The sequence below is a fragment of the Ascaphus truei genome, unplaced genomic scaffold (genome assembly GCF_040206685.1).
Source record: "Ascaphus truei isolate aAscTru1 unplaced genomic scaffold, aAscTru1.hap1 HAP1_SCAFFOLD_1244, whole genome shotgun sequence".
In the NCBI taxonomy this organism is placed as follows: Eukaryota; Metazoa; Chordata; class Amphibia; order Anura; family Ascaphidae; genus Ascaphus; species Ascaphus truei.
This window is the reverse complement of record NW_027454117.1, coordinates 48,085-71,547: the sequence shown is the minus strand read 5'-3', so window position 1 is coordinate 71,547 and position 23,463 is coordinate 48,085. Positions and strand designations below refer to the sequence as shown.

The following is a 23,463-nucleotide window of genomic DNA, read 5'->3' as shown; positions in this document are numbered from 1 at the left end:
ACCGCCCTGTATCCCTCCTGCTGTTTGTCTCCTAATTGCTAGAATGTCAACATTCTTAAATCACATGCCCTCCTGGATCCTTTACAACCTGCCTTTCGTACAGCTCGTTCTACAGACTGTGCTTAAAGCAAATTCCCAAGGTCACTTTTCCCTATTAATCCTACTTGATCTATCTGCTGCGTTTGATGCTCTCAATCACTCTCCTCCTTCATATTCTAAACTCTCTCTTGGTATCCGTAACACAGTTCTATCCTGGTTTTCATCATAACTTTCCTGTCACACATTCTCCATCTCTGTTGCTAACATGTCTTCGTCTTCTATTGATCTGTCTGTGGGTATACATCAGGGCTCTGTTCTGAGATCTCTCTTTCTCTCTACATACTATCATTTGGTGACCTCATCAACTCTTTGTGACAATCCTATAAATAACAAATACAAATATCAGGTCATGGGAATAAGTGATTTGGACATAAAAGTAACATTTCGGAAGTGTGGACAACTAATACATCTTGTAGATTGCCTTTACAGTGTGATGTCATTGATTCAGTAGATTGTGTGCAGACCAGGACTGCAGTACAGTGTCACTCACATGGATGACTTGCGTGGTAGAAGCTCAAGAACAAGGATGTCAAACTCCAGTCCTCGAGGGCAGCAAACAGGCCAGGTTTTCAGGATATCCCTACTGAAAACCTGGCCTGTTTGGGACCCTCGAGGACTGGAGTTTGACATGCATGCTCTAGAAGGAGCACAGCTGTGGGTGGGAGGTGGATTTGCTTTGCATCAAATGGTTTGGAGCAAGGTTTATTGTATGTATTATCATAATAACAATGCAATGCTTAACTTTTATTTCAGGAGGGATGACTGCAGAACAGAAGTGAATATTGAAGCCATGTGTTCCTTTTCTTGCAAAAGAGAAAATTTGAAGGACAGTTGAAGAGAAGGAAAATTACTACACAGAGACAGATAAGCAATGTGTATATTTCTCATTTACCATTTAGTATTTGTCGTTTTATTGACTCCACACAATCCGGCTGCTACGGGTTTCACATTGAATATTTTCATCTCTACTCTACCCCTTCCTGTGATCTGAACAATGCAAGTTTTTGTTGATTCAATACATCATGAGTAGAGTGTGGCTACAGTATGAAGTAAAGACCCAAGGACCACATCTACTACCATTCATAACAAGAACATGTGCAGTAGCGCACAGCTGCAGTTCTATGTGATTGTTATGAAAGGTTGAGGTGGTTCAATTCTATGAATCTGGAGTGGGATGGATCCTGTTTGCATCATATGGTTTCATCTAGGCCAGTAGATTATATAACTCTCAGTACAGGTTACACATGGCATCAGTATTAGTGATTTAAAGAGGAGGAAAGCTTCAATGTGGAGAACAAAGCCAAGTAATGTTGAAGTTACTCCTTTTACCATTTACTTGGTCAGTCTGTACTGTCTACTCCCCACACAGCTGCTAAGGATCTTCCATTTTAAATACTTTCACCTCCTATTCTGCACTGCTTTGCTGCCCATTATTCAGAGATGCGTTCCAGTCATGTTTAGCACTCTGAATCTCTCTGCAGTCATTGGTTCAGCACATCATGGGTAGAGCATGGCTACAGATACAGCAAGCTATTATTATTTTACCGGCTGATCATCCATAATATTGCATTAAAACATAGAATATCACTTAATTTCCAAAAGATTCAGTGATGCTGATAATGCAGAATCTCACAACATTTCCCATCATAATGCCATAATGCACCAGTGGGAGAAATAATCCTTGCTATATCTGTACATTGTGTGACGTATTACCTCCATGACCATTGAGAGCAAGTACATCTTCTGTATAGAGCGGCTGTGTTATGATGCAGTTATTGATCATCATTGACATAATCACAAGAATCTTATGCAAAGGGAAATTGTCCGCAGCGAAGTGAGATTTCAGCCCCCAAACGTCTGTAATATTAATGCAATGTCTTACTTTTGTTGCAGTGAACACTGAAGAGACGGATCTACTACAACACTGTACAGGATGAGCATACGCTACAAGCAGCAAAATGATCTTGCAGTTGACAGTATGTTGTTCTGGTAATGTGCACAATTATTATTTATGGGCTACACACCACAGTGCTGGACATATTCTGTTAACTTCAACTCTACTCCTAACATGGAGATGTCTTCCTGGTGTTACTGATTCAGTACATCATATGCACAGTGTGGTTATGATATGATGGATTGATTTAATGAACCCACCAACCAATGATGACATCTGCATCATCTTCTGTAAAGTGCAGCTACAGCATGATATTATCAGCATTTGGTGCGGTATAATCAGAGGTATCTATGTGCTTTTGTGCCTGTTTTAAGTCCTCCAGCTTAACGCCCCTACACCTCCCACTACACAGGCATACTTGCTTATGCATACACTGACATCTGGCATACCTACACACACCCCAGGGCCACTTCCTTCCCCTGATGTCAGGGAGAGGATGGGCATGCAGAGTGCAGTAAGTCTCCACGTTACTCTGGCCAACAGTCTTGGCCTACCTCCAGCATCTGTCACCCACAACATCTGTTCCCTCCTTGTAAAGTGCTGAACTATCTCACCTGGGTCAGTGCTATAGCTGATCACAGTGCCCGATCAGGATGTCACTGTGACAGGCAGCAGTGCAGATTGACCGGTCAATCAATGCAGTGCCGCAACATATGCACTAAATGAGATTTCCGTGCCCCCAGTCAGGTTACTCCCTGGGCAGTGACCCTGCTCACACCCTCCCCTAGTTCCACCTCTGATCACAATTATCTCTCTTGGAGAGTGTAGCAAATTGGAGTTGGGGGAATCTCACCTCTGCCATGCATGGTCACAATCTGGGCACAGGACCCAAATAGTGGGCAATGTGGCACTTCTTACAGTAGAGAATAAGTAACTTTATTCTTTACTTGTGTATTAAGGACCTTCTTTGCATTAAATTCAGTCCACATGGGACCAAGACTTTCTGGCTTACTGAACAAAGTGGAATTGTTTCGTAGAGGGTGGAGAATTGTATTTTATCTGAAATTACCCCCTCTGCACAAAATACAAACAATTATACCCATACAAGTACCTTGTGGAAGTTGTTGCCCTCTATCTTCCTGTGGTCTCTCCCTGTTTCTCACCGTGCCTCCTCCCATTTCCTGCACCTCTGCGTCTCCGCATATATCCCTATACTCAGAGCCGGCTCCTGTCAGTGACATGGGATGCCCAAATATGAGCATACCCATATATGGGCATCCATGCCACTGACCGGAGCCCGCTCTGTTGCGGATATGGAGAGAGACTGGGAGATTTACATCCCCTTATAATTCATATGGTGCATAGTACCGGCACGTATTGTTTTACCGGTACAGTGTACCTTCTTACTTTCACACTGGTACAGTATGTGCTGCAGTGGGACTGAGAGGGATATATTGGTAACACATAGTCATTGGTGGGGGAATTCAATCCATTTTGAAAATAGTAATGCATTGTTTTTTACTTTTTTTTTTGCAGTAATGAAGAATGAAAAAGTTCTGTTAAAATTGAATTGGACGTGAACTGGATTCAGCATCAACTCTGCACCAGTGTGAATTGATGTTCTTTAATGTTCTGATAAGGTACATGCAACATCTCTTCCTCAACCCCTGCACCACTCTCTGCCTCTTGCCTCTCTCTCTCCACCTCCCTGCTAAGCGTATTAACCCATCTAATGTAATCCACATTCCATGTCTCACTTTACTCTTCACTTCTCACGTGCCCTCTGGAATGTCTGCTCTCTGACTAACAAGGTCTATTTGTACATGACCTCTTCTGCTCTCATCATCCACCACCTCTCATTCCCCTCACCCCTGTCCTACTCGATACCTCAGCTTAATTGAACTCTCTCCTCTGACATCTACCCTTATCTCTAACCTCTCCTCACTTTCTGCTTAAACTAACTATCTTGTTAACTTTTACAATGCTATCATCTCCTCCCTCCTCCTCCCTCCTCCATCATATATATGCCCCTTCTAGGCTCTGACACACTCATCCCTCTAAGGCCATGATTATCATGGGCACATGCTTGGTCGTCCACAGTGTGTGCGAGCGATGCAGAGCCGCCTCGGACCTCAGTGCAGGGATTGCTGCATACCCCCAGCATCTGTCACCCACAAACAATACACACACTAATACTCCCCACAATACACACTATAATACCTCCTCAATACTAATCTCCCCAATAATATTATAGCTCCAAACACAATATACACAACACCCTTACACAAGATACACAATCTAGTACTCTCCTCTGCACCTCTACACACAATATAATACTCCCACACACACAATATACACACTACCCTCCTACCCCCATAAAATACAACCAATAATACACACACACTTTGTGGATGTTGGGACCAGCTCCCGGCATGCACCAGTGAAAGAGAGAGGCCCGCAGAAGCTCGGAAGAACTCCCTCCATCCGTGCCTTCCTCCGTTTCACATCTTCTCCCTGTCTCTCTCCCTCCCTTTCCTTGCATCTCCCTGCGTCTTTACGTTATACCCAGTCAGTGACGGCTCTGGTCACGTGATGCCTTAATATGGGCTTATCCATATATGTTCATCCACGTCACTAATGTGATGCCCGCACTGTTGCGGAGCTGGTACTTACGACGGGCACTTATTGTTTTATCAGTACTGCGTACCTGACTCTACCGGCCTACTTTCAACACTAGTACAATATGTGCTTCACTACGAGTGAGTGGGGAATATTGGCATCACACAGTCACTGTTGAATATGCCATTCAATCCATTTTGAAAATAGTAATGCAATGTGGTTTTGTTTTGTTTGCTTTTTGCAGTAATGAAGAATGGAAAAGTTATATTAAAATTAAATTGGAGGGGGACTAGATTCAGCATTTCATCATGAACTCTGCACTTGTGAGAATTTAACTTCTTGAATACCCTGACAGGTACACGCAACATTAAGACTATAATCTGCTGTGCAAGCTTTCGTGCTATACCTCCCCCTCAGGTTTTGATTTATACATTTGCTCCCTCAATTCATGTCCTCTAATATTTGAAAGCTCTCTCCTAGCATTTTCTCTTTACCACAGAACGTCATCCCAATGTAACCTCTCTCTTGTTCTTTCTGCTTGCTGTTTCCTCACTCCTCTGTTAAACTTTTCTAATTTCTCTAACTTCCACACTCCTGCTTTTATCCACATGTTCTCCTCTTTCCTTCCCCTACCTTTGCATGTGTCTACACACTGCACCATTTGTACAGACCTCTATTGCAGCTATTTCTGCACTGCTCAATGAAAAGCACTCTTTAATATCCTATTCTCTGTGCCCCCTCTCTCTGCGCCCCCTCTTTTGGCGCCTCCTCTCTCTGCGCCCCCTCTCTCTGCGCCTATCTGTCTCATTCTCTCTACGTCCCTCTCTCTCTACATAGAGCTATCTCTGTCTCTCTCTACACCTATCTCTGTGTCTTCTTCTATGTTTGCTGATGTGTGGGATATCTCTTATAATCTTGAACCTGCTCATATACACTGGCGACACACTTTATTCGAGCTCGGCTAGTCCCACGAATTCGGGTATACCCGGGTGTATTGAGGTTTGTGACTGTTTTCTGCCCGAGTACATTGGGTTATTTTCCAGGCAGGGATTGAAGCATTTTATTCCCGCTGGCTGCAATACTGCACAGTATATATATATATACTGCATTACAATTCATGAATTTATGCCATCTGGTAGACACGCGAAGCATTGCAGCCTATTAAATCCTAATCATTATCATTTAACAGATCAGCCAACCATCAGCCAGGCATGAACCCAGGCTGGGAAGGCAAACGCAACGGGGCTTGTCAGAGGTGAGGAGCGGCGCATTCCAGGTATCTGCCAGGTACATACTGGGTATTTGCTCGAATAAAGTGTGTCGGTGCAGTACACATCGGGCCTCCCTGCCTCTGCCTCCCTGCTAAGAGTGTTAACCTATCTAATGTAATCCACATTCCTTTCCTTACTTTTCTCTTCCCTTCTCCTATGCCATCTGGAATGTCCGTTCTCTGACTAACAAGGCTCTAGTTGTACATGACCTCTTCTGCTCTCATCATTCACAATCAGTCATTCCCCTCACCCCATCTTACCTGTCCCACTGATTTGCCTCTGCTTAATTAAACTCTCCTCTGACATCTACTCTAACCTCTCTGCTCTCTCTCTCTTTCCGCTTAAACTAACAATCTTATTAACTCTTACAATGCTATCCTCCTATCTATATGCCCCCTCTAGGCTCTGACACACTTGTCCCTCTAGCCCACACCCTTGGCTAAATTCCCAAACATGTTCATCACACTTCCACTCGCTGTTCTTAATGCCTATGAAGGAAATCACACAATTGATATTTGATTTTTCTACAGTAAAAATGTCTCCAGTCCTGTATAAAGCTGCTCTCTGGGGCCAAACCACACTACTTTTTTTTCACATTCATCAACACTCAAATTTAATTTACGCTGTCTTTTTTTCCCTGTATTTGACTCCCTCCACTAACCTTCTCCTCACACTTGCCATCCTTCCTTCACTTCTCCTCAAGCATTTGACTACTTCAGAGGCAAGGTGGATGCCACCCACAAGGAGATTCCTTCTGTCCCTTCCCCCTTCTCTCCTTCTACCTAATTCTCCTTCTGCATTTGACTCCTTTTCTTCTCTTACAGAGCTGGAAGCTAATCATCTTCTCTTCTCCCTCTACCACATGCCCTCTAGATCGTATCCCCTCACACCTTACTGCATCTCTTAGTCCCCACTCTCACCCACATCTTCAATTCCTCCCTATTCTCTGGCTCTTTACCCTCTTACTTTAAGCCTGTAGTGGTCACCCTTTTCTCAGAAACAACCTACACCCTATGTGCCTTACTAACTACCGCCCTGTATCCCTCCTGCTGTTTGTCTCCTAATTGCTAGAATGTCAACATTCTTAAATCACATTCCCTCCTGGATCCTTTACAACCTGCCTTTCGTACAGCTCGTTCTACAGACTGTGCTTAAAGCAAATTCCCAAGGTCACTTTTCCCTACTAATCCTACTTGATCTATCTGCTGCGTTTGATGCTCTCAATCACTCTCCTCCTTCATATTCTAAACTCTCTCTTGGTATCCGTAACACAGTTCTATCCTGGTTTTCATCATAACTTTCCTGTCACACATTCTCCATCTCTGTTGCTAACATGTCTTTGTCTTCTATTGATCTGTCTGTGGGTATACATCAGGGCTCTGTTCTGAGATCTCTCTTTCTCTCTACATACTATCATTTGGTGACCTCATCAACTCTTTGTGACAATCCTATAAATAACAAATACAAATATCAGGTCATGGGAATAAGTGATTTGGACATAAAAGTAACATTTCGGAAGTGTGGACAACTAATACATCTTGTAGATTGCCTTTACAGTGTGATGTCATTGATTCAGTAGATTGTGTGCAGACCAGGACTGCAGTACAGTGTCACTCACATGGATGACTTGCGTGGTAGAAGCTCAAGAACAAGGATGTCAAACTCCAGTCCTCGAGGGCAGCAAACAGGCCAGGTTTTCAGGATATCCCTACTGAAAACCTGGCCTGTTTGGGACCCTCGAGGACTGGAGTTTGACATGCATGCTCTAGAAGGAGCACAGCTGTGGGTGGGAGGTGGATTTGCTTTGCATCAAATGGTTTGGAGCAAGGTTTATTGTATGTATTATCATAATAACAATGCAATGCTTAACTTTTATTTCAGGAGGGATGACTGCAGAACAGAAGTGAATATTGAAGCCATGTGTTCCTTTTCTTGCAAAAGAGAAAATTTGAAGGACAGTTGAAGAGAAGGAAAATTACTACACAGAGACAGATAAGCAATGTGTATATTTCTCATTTACCATTTAGTATTTGTCGTTTTATTGACTCCACACAATCCGGCTGCTACGGGTTTCACATTGAATATTTTCATCTCTACTCTACCCCTTCCTGTGATCTGAACCATGCAAGTTTTCGTTGATTCAATACATCATGAGTAGAGGGTGGCTACAGTATGAAGTAAAGACCCAGGGACCACATCTACTACCATTCAAACAAGAACATGTGCAGTAGCGCACAGCTGCAGTTCTTTGTGATTGTTATGAAAGGTTGAGGTGGTTCAATTCTATGAATCTGGAGTGGGATGGATCCTGTTTGCATCATATGGTTTCATCTAGGCCAGTAGATTATATAACTCTCAGTACAGGTTACACATGGCATCAGTATTAGTGATTTAAAGAGGAGGAAAGCTTCAATGTGGAGAACAAAGCCAAGTAATGTTGAAGTTACTCCTTTTACCATTTACTTGGTCAGTCTGTACTGTCTACTCCCCACACAGCTGCTAAGGGTCTTCCATTTTAAATACTTTCACCTCCTATTCTGCACTGCTTTGCTGCCCATTATTCAGAGATGCGTTCCAGTCATGTTTACCACTCTGAATCTCTCTGCAGTCATTGGTTCAGCACATCATGGGTAGAGCATGGCTACAGATACAGCAAGCTATTATTATTTTACCGGCTGATCATCCATAATATTGCATTAAAACATAGAATATCACTTAATTTCCAAAAGATTCAGTGATGCTGATAATGCAGAATCTCACAACATTTCCCATCATAATGCCATAATGCACCAGTGGGAGAAATAATCCTTGCTATATCTGTACATTGTGTGACGTATTACCTCCATGACCATTGAGAGCAAGTACATCTTCTGTATAGAGCGGCTGTGTTATGATGCAGTTATTGATCATCATTGACATAATCACAAGAATCTTATGCAAAGGGAAATTGTCCGCAGCGAAGTGAGATTTCAGCCCCCAAACGTCTGTAATATTAATGCAATGTCTTACTTTTGTTGCAGTGAACACTGAAGAGATGGATCTACTACAACACTGTACAGGATGAGCATACGCTACAAGCAGCAAAATGATCTTGCAGTTGACAGTATGTTGTTCTGGTAATGTGCACAATTATTATTTATGGGCTACACACCACAGTGCTGGACATATTCTGTTAACTTCAACTCTACTCCTAACATGGAGATGTCTTCCTGGTGTTACTGATTCAGTACATCATATGCACAGTGTGGTTATGATATGATGGATTGATTTAATGAACCCACCAACCAATGATGACATCTGCATCATCTTCTGTAAAGTGCAGCTACAGCATGATATTATCAGCATTTGGTGCGGTATAATCAGAGGTATCTATGTGCTTTTGTGCCTGTTTTAAGTCCTCCAGCTTAACGCCCCTACACCTCCCACTACACAGGCATACTTGCTTATGCATACACTGACATCTGGCATACCTACACACACCCCAGGGCCACTTCCTTCCCCTGATGTCAGGGAGAGGATGGGCATGCAGAGTGCAGTAAGTCTCCACGTTACTCTGGCCAACAGTCTTGGCCTACCTCCAGCATCTGTCACCCACAACATCTGTTCCCTCCTTGTAAAGTGCTGAACTATCTCACCTGGGTCAGTGCTATAGCTGATCACAGTGCCCGATCAGGATGTCACTGTGACAGGCAGCAGTGCAGATTGACCGGTCAATCAATGCAGTGCCGCAACATATGCACTAAATGAGATTTCCGTGCCCCCAGTCAGGTTACTCCCTGGGCAGTGACCCTGCTCACACCCTCCCCTAGTTCCACCTCTGATCACAATTATCTCTCTTGGAGAGTGTAGCAAATTGGAGTTGGGGGAATCTCACCTCTGCCATGCATGGTCACAATCTGGGCACAGGACCCAAATAGTGGGCAATGTGGCACTTCTTACAGTAGAGAATAAGTAACTTTATTCTTTACTTGTGTATTAAGGACCTTCTTTGCATTAAATTCAGTCCACATGGGACCAAGACTTTCTGGCTTACTGAACAAAGTGGAATTGTTTCGTAGAGGGTGGAGAATTGTATTTTATCTGAAATTACCCCCTCTGCACAAAATACAAACAATTATACCCATACAAGTACCTTGTGGAAGTTGTTGCCCTCTATCTTCCTGTGGTCTCTCCCTGTTTCTCACCGTGCCTCCTCCCATTTCCTGCACCTCTGCGTCTCCGCATATATCCCTATACTCAGAGCCGGCTCCTGTCAGTGACATGGGATGCCCAAATATGAGCATACCCATATATGGGCATCCATGCCACTGACCGGAGCCCGCTCTGTTGCGGATATGGAGAGAGACTGGGAGATTTACATCCCCTTATAATTCATATGGTGCATAGTACCGGCACGTATTGTTTTACCGGTACAGTGTACCTTCTTACTTTCACACTGGTACAGTATGTGCTGCAGTGGGACTGAGAGGGATATATTGGTAACACATAGTCATTGGTGGGGGAATTCAATCCATTTTGAAAATAGTAATGCATTGTTTTTTACTTTTTTTTTTGCAGTAATGAAGAATGAAAAAGTTCTGTTAAAATTGAATTGGACGTGAACTGGATTCAGCATCAACTCTGCACCAGTGTGAATTGATGTTCTTTAATGTTCTGATAAGGTACATGCAACATCTCTTCCTCAACCCCTGCACCACTCTCTGCTTCTTGCCTCTCTCTCTCCACCTCCCTGCTAAGCGTATTAACCCATCTAATGTAATCCACATTCCATGTCTCACTTTACTCTTCACTTCTCACGTGCCCTCTGGAATGTCTGCTCTCTGACTAACAAGGTCTATTTGTACATGACCTCTTCTGCTCTCATCATCCACCACCTCTCATTCCCCTCACCCCTGTCCTACTCGATACCTCAGCTTAATTGAACTCTCTCCTCTGACATCTACCCTTATCTCTAACCTCTCCTCACTTTCTGCTTAAACTAACTATCTTGTTAACTTTTACAATGCTATCATCTCCTCCCTCCTCCTCCCTCCTCCATCATATATATGCCCCTTCTAGGCTCTGACACACTCATCCCTCTAAGGCCATGATTATCATGGGCACATGCTTGGTCGTCCACAGTGTGTGCGAGCGATGCAGAGCCGCCTCGGACCTCAGTGCAGGGATTGCTGCATACCCCCAGCATCTGTCACCCACAAACAATACACACACTAATACTCCCCACAATACACACTATAATACCTCCTCAATACTAATCTCCCCAATAATATTACAGCTCCAAACACAATATACACAACACCCTTACACAAGATACACAATCTAGTACTCTCCTCTGCACCTCTACACACAATATAATACTCCCACACACACAATATACACACTACCCTCCTACCCCCATAAAATACAACCAATAATACACACACACTTTGTGGATGTTGGGACCAGCTCCCGGCATGCACCAGTGAAAGAGAGAGGCCCGCAGAAGCTCGGAAGAACTCCCTCCATCCGTGCCTTCCTCCGTTTCACATCTTCTCCCTGTCTCTCTCCCTCCCTTTCCTTGCATCTCCCTGCGTCTTTACGTTATACCCAGTCAGTGACGGCTCTGGTCACGTGATGCCTTAATATGGGCTTATCCATATATGTTCATCCACGTCACTAATGTGATGCCCGCACTGTTGCGGAGCTGGTACTTACGACGGGCACTTATTGTTTTATCAGTACTGCGTACCTGACTCTACCGGCCTACTTTCAACACTAGTACAATATGTGCTTCACTACGAGTGAGTGGGGAATATTGGCATCACACAGTCACTGTTGAATATGCCATTCAATCCATTTTGAAAATAGTAATGCAATGTGGTTTTGTTTTGTTTGCTTTTTGCAGTAATGAAGAATGGAAAAGTTATATTAAAATTAAATTGGAGGGGGACTAGATTCAGCATTTCATCATGAACTCTGCACTTGTGAGAATTTAACTTCTTGAATACCCTGACAGGTACACGCAACATTAAGACTATAATCTGCTGTGCAAGCTTTCGTGCTATACCTCCCCCTCAGGTTTTGATTTATACATTTGCTCCCTCAATTCATGTCCTCTAATATTTGAAAGCTCTCTCCTAGCATTTTCTCTTTACCACAGAACGTCATCCCAATGTAACCTCTCTCTTGTTCTTTCTGCTTGCTGTTTCCTCACTCCTCTGTTAAACTTTTCTAATTTCTCTAACTTCCACACTCCTGCTTTTATCCACATGTTCTCCTCTTTCCTTCCCCTACCTTTGCATGTGTCTACACACTGCACCATTTGTACAGACCTCTATTGCAGCTATTTCTGCACTGCTCAATGAAAAGCACTCTTTAATATCCTATTCTCTGTGCCCCCTCTCTCTGCGCCCCCTCTTTTGGCGCCTCCTCTCTCTGCGCCCCCTCTCTCTGCGCCTATCTGTCTCATTCTCTCTACGTCCCTCTCTCTCTACATAGAGCTATCTCTGTCTCTCTCTACACCTATCTCTGTGTCTTCTTCTATGTTTGCTGATGTGTGGGATATCTCTTATAATCTTGAACCTGCTCATATACACTGGCGACACACTTTATTCGAGCTCGGCTAGTCCCACGAATTCGGGTATACCCGGGTGTATTGAGGTTTGTGACTGTTTTCTGCCCGAGTACATTGGGTTATTTTCCAGGCAGGGATTGAAGCATTTTATTCCCGCTGGCTGCAATACTGCACAGTATATATATATATATACTGCATTACAATTCATGAATTTATGCCATCTGGTAGACACGCGAAGCATTGCAGCCTATTAAATCCTAATCATTATCATTTAACAGATCAGCCAACCATCAGCCAGGCATGAACCCAGGCTGGGAAGGCAAACGCAACGGGGCTTGTCAGAGGTGAGGAGCGGCGCATTCCAGGTATCTGCCAGGTACATACTGGGTATTTGCTCGAATAAAGTGTGTCGGTGCAGTACACATCGGGCCTCCCTGCCTCTGCCTCCCTGCTAAGAGTGTTAACCTATCTAATGTAATCCACATTCCTTTCCTTACTTTTCTCTTCCCTTCTCCTATGCCATCTGGAATGTCCGTTCTCTGACTAACAAGGCTCTAGTTGTACATGACCTCTTCTGCTCTCATCATTCACAATCAGTCATTCCCCTCACCCCATCTTACCTGTCCCACTGATTTGCCTCTGCTTAATTAAACTCTCCTCTGACATCTACTCTAACCTCTCTGCTCTCTCTCTCTTTCCGCTTAAACTAACAATCTTATTAACTCTTACAATGCTATCCTCCTATCTATATGCCCCCTCTAGGCTCTGACACACTTGTCCCTCTAGCCCACACCCTTGGCTAAATTCCCAAACATGTTCATCACACTTCCACTCGCTGTTCTTAATGCCTATGAAGGAAATCACACAATTGATATTTGATTTTTCTACAGTAAAAATGTCTCCAGTCCTGTATAAAGCTGCTCTCTGGGGCCAAACCACACTACTTTTTTTTCACATTCATCAACACTCAAATTTAATTTACGCTGTCTTTTTTTCCCTGTATTTGACTCCCTCCACTAACCTTCTCCTCACACTTGCCATCCTTCCTTCACTTCTCCTCAAGCATTTGACTACTTCAGAGGCAAGGTGGATGCCACCCACAAGGAGATTCCTTCTGTCCCTTCCCCCTTCTCTCCTTCTACCTAATTCTCCTTCTGCATTTGACTCCTTTTCTTCTCTTACAGAGCTGGAAGCTAATCATCTTCTCTTCTCCCTCTACCACATGCCCTCTAGATCGTATCCCCTCACACCTTACTGCATCTCTTAGTCCCCACTCTCACCCACATCTTCAATTCCTCCCTATTCTCTGGCTCTTTACCCTCTTACTTTAAGCCTGTAGTGGTCACCCTTTTCTCAGAAACAACCTACACCCTATGTGCCTTACTAACTACCGCCCTGTATCCCTCCTGCTGTTTGTCTCCTAATTGCTAGAATGTCAACATTCTTAAATCACATTCCCTCCTGGATCCTTTACAACCTGCCTTTCGTACAGCTCGTTCTACAGACTGTGCTTAAAGCAAATTCCCAAGGTCACTTTTCCCTACTAATCCTACTTGATCTATCTGCTGCGTTTGATGCTCTCAATCACTCTCCTCCTTCATATTCTAAACTCTCTCTTGGTATCCGTAACACAGTTCTATCCTGGTTTTCATCATAACTTTCCTGTCACACATTCTCCATCTCTGTTGCTAACATGTCTTTGTCTTCTATTGATCTGTCTGTGGGTATACATCAGGGCTCTGTTCTGAGATCTCTCTTTCTCTCTACATACTATCATTTGGTGACCTCATCAACTCTTTGTGACAATCCTATAAATAACAAATACAAATATCAGGTCATGGGAATAAGTGATTTGGACATAAAAGTAACATTTCGGAAGTGTGGACAACTAATACATCTTGTAGATTGCCTTTACAGTGTGATGTCATTGATTCAGTAGATTGTGTGCAGACCAGGACTGCAGTACAGTGTCACTCACATGGATGACTTGCGTGGTAGAAGCTCAAGAACAAGGATGTCAAACTCCAGTCCTCGAGGGCAGCAAACAGGCCAGGTTTTCAGGATATCCCTACTGAAAACCTGGCCTGTTTGGGACCCTCGAGGACTGGAGTTTGACATGCATGCTCTAGAAGGAGCACAGCTGTGGGTGGGAGGTGGATTTGCTTTGCATCAAATGGTTTGGAGCAAGGTTTATTGTATGTATTATCATAATAACAATGCAATGCTTAACTTTTATTTCAGGAGGGATGACTGCAGAACAGAAGTGAATATTGAAGCCATGTGTTCCTTTTCTTGCAAAAGAGAAAATTTGAAGGACAGTTGAAGAGAAGGAAAATTACTACACAGAGACAGATAAGCAATGTGTATATTTCTCATTTACCATTTAGTATTTGTCGTTTTATTGACTCCACACAATCCGGCTGCTACGGGTTTCACATTGAATATTTTCATCTCTACTCTACCCCTTCCTGTGATCTGAACCATGCAAGTTTTCGTTGATTCAATACATCATGAGTAGAGGGTGGCTACAGTATGAAGTAAAGACCCAGGGACCACATCTACTACCATTCATAACAAGAACATGTGCAGTAGCGCACAGCTGCAGTTCTTTGTGATTGTTATGAAAGGTTGAGGTGGTTCAATTCTATGAATCTGGAGTGGGATGGATCCTGTTTGCATCATATGGTTTCATCTAGGCCAGTAGATTATATAACTCTCAGTACAGGTTACACATGGCATCAGTATTAGTGATTTAAAGAGGAGGAAAGCTTCAATGTGGAGAACAAAGCCAAGTAATGTTGAAGTTACTCCTTTTACCATTTACTTGGTCAGTCTGTACTGTCTACTCCCCACACAGCTGCTAAGGATCTTCCATTTTAAATACTTTCACCTCCTATTCTGCACTGCTTTGCTGCCCATTATTCAGAGATGCGTTCCAGTCATGTTTACCACTCTGAATCTCTCTGCAGTCATTGGTTCAGCACATCATGGGTAGAGCATGGCTACAGATACAGCAAGCTATTATTATTTTACCGGCTGATCATCCATAATATTGCATTAAAACATAGAATATCACTTAATTTCCAAAAGATTCAGTGATGCTGATAATGCAGAATCTCACAACATTTCCCATCATAATGCCATAATGCACCAGTGGGAGAAATAATCCTTGCTATATCTGTACATTGTGTGACGTATTACCTCCATGACCATTGAGAGCAAGTACATCTTCTGTATAGAGCGGCTGTGTTATGATGCAGTTATTGATCATCATTGACATAATCACAAGAATCTTATGCAAAGGGAAATTGTCCGCAGCGAAGTGAGATTTCAGCCCCCAAACGTCTGTAATATTAATGCAATGTCTTACTTTTGTTGCAGTGAACACTGAAGAGACGGATCTACTACAACACTGTACAGGATGAGCATACGCTACAAGCAGCAAAATGATCTTGCAGTTGACAGTATGTTGTTCTGGTAATGTGCACAATTATTATTTATGGGCTACACACCACAGTGCTGGACATATTCTGTTAACTTCAACTCTACTCCTAACATGGAGATGTCTTCCTGGTGTTACTGATTCAGTACATCATATGCACAGTGTGGTTATGATATGATGGATTGATTTAATGAACCCACCAACCAATGATGACATCTGCATCATCTTCTGTAAAGTGCAGCTACAGCATGATATTATCAGCATTTGGTGCGGTATAATCAGAGGTATCTATGTGCTTTTGTGCCTGTTTTAAGTCCTCCAGCTTAACGCCCCTACACCTCCCACTACACAGGCATACTTGCTTATGCATACACTGACATCTGGCATACCTACACACACCCCAGGGCCACTTCCTTCCCCTGATGTCAGGGAGAGGATGGGCATGCAGAGTGCAGTAAGTCTCCACGTTACTCTGGCCAACAGTCTTGGCCTACCTCCAGCATCTGTCACCCACAACATCTGTTCCCTCCTTGTAAAGTGCTGAACTATCTCACCTGGGTCAGTGCTATAGCTGATCACAGTGCCCGATCAGGATGTCACTGTGACAGGCAGCAGTGCAGATTGACCGGTCAATCAATGCAGTGCCGCAACATATGCACTAAATGAGATTTCCGTGCCCCCAGTCAGGTTACTCCCTGGGCAGTGACCCTGCTCACACCCTCCCCTAGTTCCACCTCTGATCACAATTATCTCTCTTGGAGAGTGTAGCAAATTGGAGTTGGGGGAATCTCACCTCTGCCATGCATGGTCACAATCTGGGCACAGGACCCAAATAGTGGGCAATGTGGCACTTCTTACAGTAGAGAATAAGTAACTTTATTCTTTACTTGTGTATTAAGGACCTTCTTTGCATTAAATTCAGTCCACATGGGACCAAGACTTTCTGGCTTACTGAACAAAGTGGAATTGTTTCGTAGAGGGTGGAGAATTGTATTTTATCTGAAATTACCCCCTCTGCACAAAATACAAACAATTATACCCATACAAGTACCTTGTGGAAGTTGTTGCCCTCTATCTTCCTGTGGTCTCTCCCTGTTTCTCACCGTGCCTCCTCCCATTTCCTGCACCTCTGCGTCTCCGCATATATCCCTATACTCAGAGCCGGCTCCTGTCAGTGACATGGGATGCCCAAATATGAGCATACCCATATATGGGCATCCATGCCACTGACCGGAGCCCGCTCTGTTGCGGATATGGAGAGAGACTGGGAGATTTACATCCCCTTATAATTCATATGGTGCATAGTACCGGCACGTATTGTTTTACCGGTACAGTGTACCTTCTTACTTTCACACTGGTACAGTATGTGCTGCAGTGGGACTGAGAGGGATATATTGGTAACACATAGTCATTGGTGGGGGAATTCAATCCATTTTGAAAATAGTAATGCATTGTTTTTTACTTTTTTTTTTGCAGTAATGAAGAATGAAAAAGTTCTGTTAAAATTGAATTGGACGTGAACTGGATTCAGCATCAACTCTGCACCAGTGTGAATTGATGTTCTTTAATGTTCTGATAAGGTACATGCAACATCTCTTCCTCAACCCCTGCACCACTCTCTGCCTCTTGCCTCTCTCTCTCCACCTCCCTGCTAAGCGTATTAACCCATCTAATGTAATCCACATTCCATGTCTCACTTTACTCTTCACTTCTCACGTGCCCTCTGGAATGTCTGCTCTCTGACTAACAAGGTCTATTTGTACATGACCTCTTCTGCTCTCATCATCCACCACCTCTCATTCCCCTCACCCCTGTCCTACTCGATACCTCAGCTTAATTGAACTCTCTCCTCTGACATCTACCCTTATCTCTAACCTCTCCTCACTTTCTGCTTAAACTAACTATCTTGTTAACTTTTACAATGCTATCATCTCCTCCCTCCTCCTCCCTCCTCCATCATATATATGCCCCTTCTAGGCTCTGACACACTCATCCCTCTAAGGCCATGATTATCATGGGCACATGCTTGGTCGTCCACAGTGTGTGCGAGCGATGCAGAGCCGCCTCGGACCTCAGTGCAGGGATTGCTGCATACCCCCAGCATCTGTCACCCACAAACAATACACACACTAATACTCCCCACAATACACACTATAATACCTCCTCAATACTAATCTCCCCAATAATATTATAGCTCCAAACACAATATACACAACACCCTTACACAAGATACACAATCTAGTACTCTCCTCTGCACCTCTACACACAATATAATACTCCCACACACACAATATACACACTACCCTCCTACCCCCATAAAATACAACCAATAATACACACACACTTTGTGGATGTTGGGACCAGCTCCCGGCATGCACCAGTGAAAGAGAGAGGCCCGCAGAAGCTCGGAAGAACTCCCTCCATCCGTGCCTTCCTCCGTTTCACATCTTCTCCCTGTCTCTCTCCCTCCCTTTCCTTGCATCTCCCTGCGTCTTTACGTTATACCCAGTCAGTGACGGCTCTGGTCACGTGATGCCTTAATATGGGCTTATCCATATATGTTCATCCACGTCACTAATGTGATGCCCGCACTGTTGCGGAGCTGGTACTTACGACGGGCACTTATTGTTTTATCAGTACTGCGTACCTGACTCTACCGGCCTACTTTCAACACTAGTACAATATGTGCTTCACTACGAGTGAGTGGGGAATATTGGCATCACACAGTCACTGTTGAATATGCCATTCAATCCATTTTGAAAATAGTAATGCAATGTGGTTTTGTTTTGTTTGCTTTTTGCAGTAATGAAGAATGGAAAAGTTATATTAAAATTAAATTGGAGGGGGACTAGATTCAGCATTTCATCATGAACTCTGCACTTGTGAGAATTTAACTTCTTGAATACCCTGACAGGTACACGCAACATTAAGACTATAATCTGCTGTGCAAGCTTTCGTGCTATACCTCCCCCTCAGGTTTTGATTTATACATTTGCTCCCTCAATTCATGTCCTCTAATATTTGAAAGCTCTCTCCTAGCATTTTCTCTTTACCACAGAACGTCATCCCAATGTAACCTCTCTCTTGTTCTTTCTGCTTGCTGTTTCCTCACTCCTCTGTTAAACTTTTCTAATTTCTCTAACTTCCACACTCCTGCTTTTATCCACATGTTCTCCTCTTTCCTTCCCCTACCTTTGCATGTGTCTACACACTGCACCATTTGTACAGACCTCTATTGCAGCTATTTCTGCACTGCTCAATGAAAAGCACTCTTTAATATCCTATTCTCTGTGCCCCCTCTCTCTGCGCCCCCTCTTTTGGCGCCTCCTCTCTCTGCGCCCCCTCTCTCTGCGCCTATCTGTCTCATTCTCTCTACGTCCCTCTCTCTCTACATAGAGCTATCTCTGTCTCTCTCTACACCTATCTCTGTGTCTTCTTCTATGTTTGCTGATGTGTGGGATATCTCTTATAATCTTGAACCTGCTCATATACACTGGCGACACACTTTATTCGAGCTCGGCTAGTCCCACGAATTCGGGTATACCCGGGTGTATTGAGGTTTGTGACTGTTTTCTGCCCGAGTACATTGGGTTATTTTCCAGGCAGGGATTGAAGCATTTTATTCCCGCTGGCTGCAATACTGCACAGTATATATATATATACTGCATTACAATTCATGAATTTATGCCATCTGGTAGACACGCGAAGCATTGCAGCCTATTAAATCCTAATCATTATCATTTAACAGATCAGCCAACCATCAGCCAGGCATGAACCCAGGCTGGGAAGGCAAACGCAACGGGGCTTGTCAGAGGTGAGGAGCGGCGCATTCCAGGTATCTGCCAGGTACATACTGGGTATTTGCTCGAATAAAGTGTGTCGGTGCAGTACACATCGGGCCTCCCTGCCTCTGCCTCCCTGCTAAGAGTGTTAACCTATCTAATGTAATCCACATTCCTTTCCTTACTTTTCTCTTCCCTTCTCCTATGCCATCTGGAATGTCCGTTCTCTGACTAACAAGGCTCTAGTTGTACATGACCTCTTCTGCTCTCATCATTCACAATCAGTCATTCCCCTCACCCCATCTTACCTGTCCCACTGATTTGCCTCTGCTTAATTAAACTCTCCTCTGACATCTACTCTAACCTCTCTGCTCTCTCTCTCTTTCCGCTTAAACTAACAATCTTATTAACTCTTACAATGCTATCCTCCTATCTATATGCCCCCTCTAGGCTCTGACACACTTGTCCCTCTAGCCCACACCCTTGGCTAAATTCCCAAACATGTTCATCACACTTCCACTCGCTGTTCTTAATGCCTATGAAGGAAATCACACAATTGATATTTGATTTTTCTACAGTAAAAATGTCTCCAGTCCTGTATAAAGCTGCTCTCTGGGGCCAAACCACACTACTTTTTTTTCACATTCATCAACACTCAAATTTAATTTACGCTGTCTTTTTTTCCCTGTATTTGACTCCCTCCACTAACCTTCTCCTCACACTTGCCATCCTTCCTTCACTTCTCCTCAAGCATTTGACTACTTCAGAGGCAAGGTGGATGCCACCCACAAGGAGATTCCTTCTGTCCCTTCCCCCTTCTCTCCTTCTACCTAATTCTCCTTCTGCATTTGACTCCTTTTCTTCTCTTACAGAGCTGGAAGCTAATCATCTTCTCTTCTCCCTCTACCACATGCCCTCTAGATCGTATCCCCTCACACCTTACTGCATCTCTTAGTCCCCACTCTCACCCACATCTTCAATTCCTCCCTATTCTCTGGCTCTTTACCCTCTTACTTTAAGCCTGTAGTGGTCACCCTTTTCTCAGAAACAACCTACACCCTATGTGCCTTACTAACTACCGCCCTGTATCCCTCCTGCTGTTTGTCTCCTAATTGCTAGAATGTCAACATTCTTAAATCACATTCCCTCCTGGATCCTTTACAACCTGCCTTTCGTACAGCTCGTTCTACAGACTGTGCTTAAAGCAAATTCCCAAGGTCACTTTTCCCTACTAATCCTACTTGATCTATCTGCTGCGTTTGATGCTCTCAATCACTCTCCTCCTTCATATTCTAAACTCTCTCTTGGTATCCGTAACACAGTTCTATCCTGGTTTTCATCATAACTTTCCTGTCACACATTCTCCATCTCTGTTGCTAACATGTCTTTGTCTTCTATTGATCTGTCTGTGGGTATACATCAGGGCTCTGTTCTGAGATCTCTCTTTCTCTCTACATACTATCATTTGGTGACCTCATCAACTCTTTGTGACAATCCTATAAATAACAAATACAAATATCAGGTCATGGGAATAAGTGATTTGGACATAAAAGTAACATTTCGGAAGTGTGGACAACTAATACATCTTGTAGATTGCCTTTACAGTGTGATGTCATTGATTCAGTAGATTGTGTGCAGACCAGGACTGCAGTACAGTGTCACTCACATGGATGACTTGCGTGGTAGAAGCTCAAGAACAAGGATGTCAAACTCCAGTCCTCGAGGGCAGCAAACAGGCCAGGTTTTCAGGATATCCCTACTGAAAACCTGGCCTGTTTGGGACCCTCGAGGACTGGAGTTTGACATGCATGCTCTAGAAGGAGCACAGCTGTGGGTGGGAGGTGGATTTGCTTTGCATCAAATGGTTTGGAGCAAGGTTTATTGTATGTATTATCATAATAACAATGCAATGCTTAACTTTTATTTCAGGAGGGATGACTGCAGAACAGAAGTGAATATTGAAGCCATGTGTTCCTTTTCTTGCAAAAGAGAAAATTTGAAGGACAGTTGAAGAGAAGGAAAATTACTACACAGAGACAGATAAGCAATGTGTATATTTCTCATTTACCATTTAGTATTTGTCGTTTTATTGACTCCACACAATCCGGCTGCTACGGGTTTCACATTGAATATTTTCATCTCTACTCTACCCCTTCCTGTGATCTGAACCATGCAAGTTTTCGTTGATTCAATACATCATGAGTAGAGGGTGGCTACAGTATGAAGTAAAGACCCAGGGACCACATCTACTACCATTCAAACAAGAACATGTGCAGTAGCGCACAGCTGCAGTTCTTTGTGATTGTTATGAAAGGTTGAGGTGGTTCAATTCTATGAATCTGGAGTGGGATGGATCCTGTTTGCATCATATGGTTTCATCTAGGCCAGTAGATTATATAACTCTCAGTACAGGTTACACATGGCATCAGTATTAGTGATTTAAAGAGGAGGAAAGCTTCAATGTGGAGAACAAAGCCAAGTAATGTTGAAGTTACTCCTTTTACCATTTACTTGGTCAGTCTGTACTGTCTACTCCCCACACAGCTGCTAAGGATCTTCCATTTTAAATACTTTCACCTCCTATTCTGCACTGCTTTGCTGCCCATTATTCAGAGATGCGTTCCAGTCATGTTTACCACTCTGAATCTCTCTGCAGTCATTGGTTCAGCACATCATGGGTAGAGCATGGCTACAGATACAGCAAGCTATTATTATTTTACCGGCTGATCATCCATAATATTGCATTAAAACATAGAATATCACTTAATTTCCAAAAGATTCAGTGATGCTGATAATGCAGAATCTCACAACATTTCCCATCATAATGCCATAATGCACCAGTGGGAGAAATAATCCTTGCTATATCTGTACATTGTGTGACGTATTACCTCCATGACCATTGAGAGCAAGTACATCTTCTGTATAGAGCGGCTGTGTTATGATGCAGTTATTGATCATCATTGACATAATCACAAGAATCTTATGCAAAGGGAAATTGTCCGCAGCGAAGTGAGATTTCAGCCCCCAAACGTCTGTAATATTAATGCAATGTCTTACTTTTGTTGCAGTGAACACTGAAGAGATGGATCTACTACAACACTGTACAGGATGAGCATACGCTACAAGCAGCAAAATGATCTTGCAGTTGACAGTATGTTGTTCTGGTAATGTGCACAATTATTATTTATGGGCTACACACCACAGTGCTGGACATATTCTGTTAACTTCAACTCTACTCCTAACATGGAGATGTCTTCCTGGTGTTACTGATTCAGTACATCATATGCACAGTGTGGTTATGATATGATGGATTGATTTAATGAACCCACCAACCAATGATGACATCTGCATCATCTTCTGTAAAGTGCAGCTACAGCATGATATTATCAGCATTTGGTGCGGTATAATCAGAGGTATCTATGTGCTTTTGTGCCTGTTTTAAGTCCTCCAGCTTAACGCCCCTACACCTCCCACTACACAGGCATACTTGCTTATGCATACACTGACATCTGGCATACCTACACACACCCCAGGGCCACTTCCTTCCCCTGATGTCAGGGAGAGGATGGGCATGCAGAGTGCAGTAAGTCTCCACGTTACTCTGGCCAACAGTCTTGGCCTACCTCCAGCATCTGTCACCCACAACATCTGTTCCCTCCTTGTAAAGTGCTGAACTATCTCACCTGGGTCAGTGCTATAGCTGATCACAGTGCCCGATCAGGATGTCACTGTGACAGGCAGCAGTGCAGATTGACCGGTCAATCAATGCAGTGCCGCAACATATGCACTAAATGAGATTTCCG

At 43.5% G+C, this 23,463-nt stretch overlaps 1 long non-coding RNA gene across 13 annotated transcripts in view; it reads left to right on the top strand.

The window, feature by feature from the left end:
* The window catches only part of LOC142475482 (uncharacterized), a 55,692-nt gene that overhangs the window by 5,668 nt on the left and 26,561 nt on the right, over positions 1–23,463 (top strand). For 7 of the 13 annotated variants that reach the window (XR_012790961.1, XR_012790960.1, XR_012790967.1 and 4 more), the window contains exons 5-21: positions 853–972; positions 1,993–2,088; positions 3,530–3,633; positions 4,857–4,967; positions 5,802–5,899; positions 7,765–7,884; positions 8,904–8,999; positions 10,441–10,544; positions 11,768–11,878; positions 12,715–12,812; positions 14,678–14,797; positions 15,818–15,913; positions 17,355–17,458; positions 18,682–18,792; positions 19,627–19,724; positions 21,590–21,709; positions 22,729–22,824. This is a non-coding gene — a long non-coding RNA (uncharacterized LOC142475482). The remainder of the gene's footprint in view (positions 1–852; positions 973–1,992; positions 2,089–3,529; positions 3,634–4,856; positions 4,968–5,801; positions 5,900–7,764; positions 7,885–8,903; positions 9,000–10,440; positions 10,545–11,767; positions 11,879–12,714; positions 12,813–14,677; positions 14,798–15,817; positions 15,914–17,354; positions 17,459–18,681; positions 18,793–19,626; positions 19,725–21,589; positions 21,710–22,728; positions 22,825–23,463) is intronic. The other 6 variants (XR_012790964.1, XR_012790965.1, XR_012790963.1 and 3 more) reach the window with 6 other exon arrangements.